At 40.4% G+C, this 4044-nt stretch overlaps 1 protein-coding gene across 1 annotated transcript in view; it reads left to right on the forward strand.

Moving 5' to 3' along the window:
* Window positions 1-3205: 3205 nt before the first annotated feature.
* The window catches only part of LOC107100960 (calcium-binding protein 39-like), a 15993-nt gene continuing 15154 nt past the window's right edge, over window positions 3206-4044 (forward strand). The window contains exon 1 of the mRNA XM_015399673.1: window positions 3206-3431. The gene's annotated coding sequence lies outside the window, so the exon portion shown is untranslated. The remainder of the gene's footprint in view (window positions 3432-4044) is intronic.

Here is a 4044-nt window from a genome sequence, read left to right on the forward strand (position 1 = left end):
AAAGTCTTAATCTCTTGTTTTCTTAATCTCTTGATTACGTCAACATTTATTTTTTAATTTTCAAATGCTCCAACTGACAGTCATGTCGTGCATTGGGTGCAAACATGTTCCAATTACTTATCAGTCCAACCTTTGCAGCCTTTTCTCCTTTATTGTCTCCTATCATCTTTAAGGAAGGTACCAATTGATGTAGTCTAAAGGTAAATGTATCTTCTTTTGTGGCAGTAAATGAGCAGAGAAGATACAAGGGAGGATTTAAAATATGGTTAAAAATAAATATATTACAGTAAGTGTTGGAGTCTCAGTGATCATCATTGAAATTTTATCTTGGCTCAGCAGGGAAAACAAAAAATAGAAATAAAGAGATTTTTTAGCGGATTATCAATGTAGCCTTTGTATCACAGTTGTTCCCGAAATATAATTTACCCCCATTGGGAAAACAGATGATCTCTATTTAATTCTTAAAGAGAAGCTTTGTTATTCTTCTCATATTGCATATAGTGCCACCTTTTGAGTGAGAGTTTTATTGTCAGAGGTCTTCAGGGACCACTAGTTGATCCTTTGGACAGATAATATAGATGCTGAAATTTACACCATATGGTCTGCAGCTACATGTCATTGCATTATTTCTAGTTTTATGTTATTTTCACCCTTTTACGTCTTTGTACCATCCATTAATCCAGGCACACCAGAGGATTTAGATTTTGATAACGGTCTTCTAAAAAAATTTGCTAATTATTCAAAGTCAGCTTTTTCATCTATACCAGTTTGATTTCTGTCAACAAGGAAGATTAAATTAGACAAAAAGGTGAGGGTACAAATATGTGAAATATGAGCACAAATGGCAATGTTTAAAGACTATAGATCCTGCCTTTAAATTACTTTTTTCATCTAAACGCAAATCTGTTTGCTTAGCCCATACTAGTCTTAATTGCAAGCTGAATTTGACACCTTGCTTCACCTTCTATATAAAAATAAAGTTAACATGTAAGCAACACAGCATATCTTCATTTAAATCAAACTTCTGTCAAATCAAACTGTTCATTTAGGAAGCAACACTGATTGATAATTTCACATGCCATTGTGCAAATAAAATAGACAACAGTTGGAAATAATTGGCAATTATCGTAATATGAGAAAGGCTGTAAAACCCACACGAGTGGCTCAGGTAGTGCAGCTCATCCAGGATGGCACATCACTGCGAGCTGTGACAAGAAGGTTTGCTGTGTCTGTCGGCGTAGTGCCCAGAGGCTGGAGGTGCTACCAGGAGATGTGGAGGAGGGCAACAACCAGCAACAAGAATACTACCTCTGCCATTGTGCAAGGAGGAACAGGAGGAGCACTGCCAGAGCCCTACAGAATGACTTCCAGCAGAGCAAAATTCAGAACAAACAGAAACGGACTCCATGAGGATGGTATGAGGGCCCGACATCCACAGATGGGGTTGTGCTCATTGCCCAACACTGTGCATGACACTTGGCATCTGCCAGAGAACAGCGGATTTGGCTAATTTAAAAATGGCGCCCTGTGCTCTTCATAGATGAAAGTAGGTTCAAACGGAGCACATGTGACACAGTCTGCAGACACAGTGGAGAGCGATCTGCTGCCTGACACATCGTTCAGCATGACCAGTTTGGCACTGGGTCAGTAATTGTGTGGATTGGCATTTCTTTACAGGGACGCACAGCCCTCCATGTGCTCGCCAGGAGTAGCATGACTGACATCAGGTACCGAGGTGAGATCCTCAGACCCCTTGTGAAACCATATGCTGGTGAAGTTGGCTCTGCTAGCTCTCATGTGGCTGGAGTATGTCAGCACTTCCTGCAAGATGAAGGTATTGACGCTATGGACCGGCTCACTCGTTCCCCAGACCTAAATCTGATTGAGCATACAGTATCTGGGACATGTCTCAATCCATCCATCAATGTCACCTGATGGATGGAGTTGGTGGATATTTTAGTTCAGTTCTGGGAGGAAATCCCTCAGGAGACCATCCAGCATCTAGTATGGAGCATGCCCAGGTGTTCTAGGAAGGTCATACAGGGATGTGGAGGCCACACACAATAGTGAGCCTCATTTTGACCTGATTTAAAGACATTGCATCAAAGTTGGATCAGCCTATATTGTGTTTTTCCACTTTAATTTTGTGTATTAGTTCAAGTCCAGGCCTCCATTCATTAATACATTTGATTTCCACTGATATTTTTGTTGTCAGCACATTCAACTTTGTACAGAACAATGCACTCAATGAGAATATCCAATTCATTCAGATCTAGGATGGGTTATTTGAGTGTTCCCTTTAATTCAGGTCTATTTAGTTTATTTATATAGCGCCAATTCACAACACACGTCATCTCAAGGCACTTTACAATTCAACCAGATCATACAGTCAAATTGATTCAAAGTTTTATGTCTAAGGAAAACCAGTTGATTGCATCGACTCATTGACTCGAATGCAATCCCTCAAACCAAGAATGCTTGTAGCGACTGTGGAGAGGAAAAACTCCCTTTTAACAGGAAGGAACCTCCAGCAGAACCAGACTCGGTTTTAGCAGTGTATACAGAGAAATTGTTTCTATAAAATCACATGTAGTTTGAAAGGTTCTGTAAATGATTATATATGGAACCATCCTAATCACAGTGACACAACATTTGTAGTATAACTCAAATTTTATGCTATTGAAGTGATTTATTTTGAGCTGTCATTCAACCTTTGATGCTTACAATTTGGCTCATTTGGCTTTCCATACATTTGGGCTGCATTCCAGTTAGTTGGAACAAAAAAAAAACTAAACCTCTAAAATTTAGAAAAAATATGGTCTATAAAAACGAAAGGAAAAAAAACAACGAAAGAAAAGAAGGGAATTCAAAAGCCTACATTGATGTAAAGCGACGGCGAAGGTACTGAGGAGAGATGTGAACGAGAAAAAGATACAACTTAGTCAAGTTAGAAAAGATAAAATAAAATAACTAAAACCGGAAGTGGGGTATTATAAGGTCGTGATCAAAAAGTCTCACTGAAAACAGAAAATAAAAAAAACACAACAACAAGCTAAGCACGACGCTAAAAAATAAAATAAAAATAAATATGATTTTACCTTACAAGTATTACTTTTTCATTTATATACACTAATTCCCTTTGTACATAACTAATCCTTCCTGATTTTAATTTGAAAGTCCGGGACGGATGTAGTCGATTTTCTTCACGCTAGCCTTTTAGAATACCGGAGAACAACCAGATGGAATTCTGCACTCCCTTCTTACCAGATTCCTCGCGTTTTAAATTGTATCGCAGGCATTTTTAGCGGACATTGCGGCCCACAAACAGCCCTGGCGTGAACTCAGAAGGCTTAACGGGGAGGCTTGGCTGCGCTGTGAACCGGGACTGGAGCGGTCCGGGCCGTCTATAAAGCACCGAACATCTTTCCGTTGTAAGTATCAGACCTAGCTAGTGCTGCCGAACAGCAGTAGCTTCTTGTTGCCCTTATGGCTCTATATCTCTGCCCTTGGCAGTGTCTACAACTTCACCTAACGGTTTATAACGTCTGTCATGGTGGTACAGGAGGGGGAGAGGGGGGGTATTGTCCCTCCCTCTCCTTCGTGCAGTTGTTACTGCTGGGATGCTGTGGTTAGCTTCAGAAATCCGTCAAACAAGAAGGGAGTTTGGCTGGAGGCGAGAGGGGTGTAGCTTTGCTTAATCACATTGTCTGGGACTGTTAATGCGGCCTTATGCGCTGATCGCTTCCTTCCACCACCTTGCTAGCTCTTATCCATCTAAACCCTGCCCTGTATGGGTGATTTAGCTCTCTGGCTTCATGTATATGCCGAGCGTGTATTTTGTTTTTGTGCCTCCCCATCCTCCCCACCCTTTCCCCCCCTCCTTATCTCTTGTGTTACTTTGGTCTATCATCATCAAGCAAGGCTTAAAGGAATAGTTTTCCGCTTCCGGTGTGACATTTCAAAATAAAACGATACATAACACGATTTTTATTTTTAGCTTTGATTTTCAACTTATGTTTTTCCTCTCAATACATCTCTTTTTGT

Source organism: Cyprinodon variegatus, unplaced genomic scaffold, assembly GCF_000732505.1.
Source record: "Cyprinodon variegatus isolate N-32 unplaced genomic scaffold, C_variegatus-1.0 Scaffold1036, whole genome shotgun sequence".
In the NCBI taxonomy this organism is placed as follows: Eukaryota; Metazoa; Chordata; class Actinopteri; order Cyprinodontiformes; family Cyprinodontidae; genus Cyprinodon; species Cyprinodon variegatus.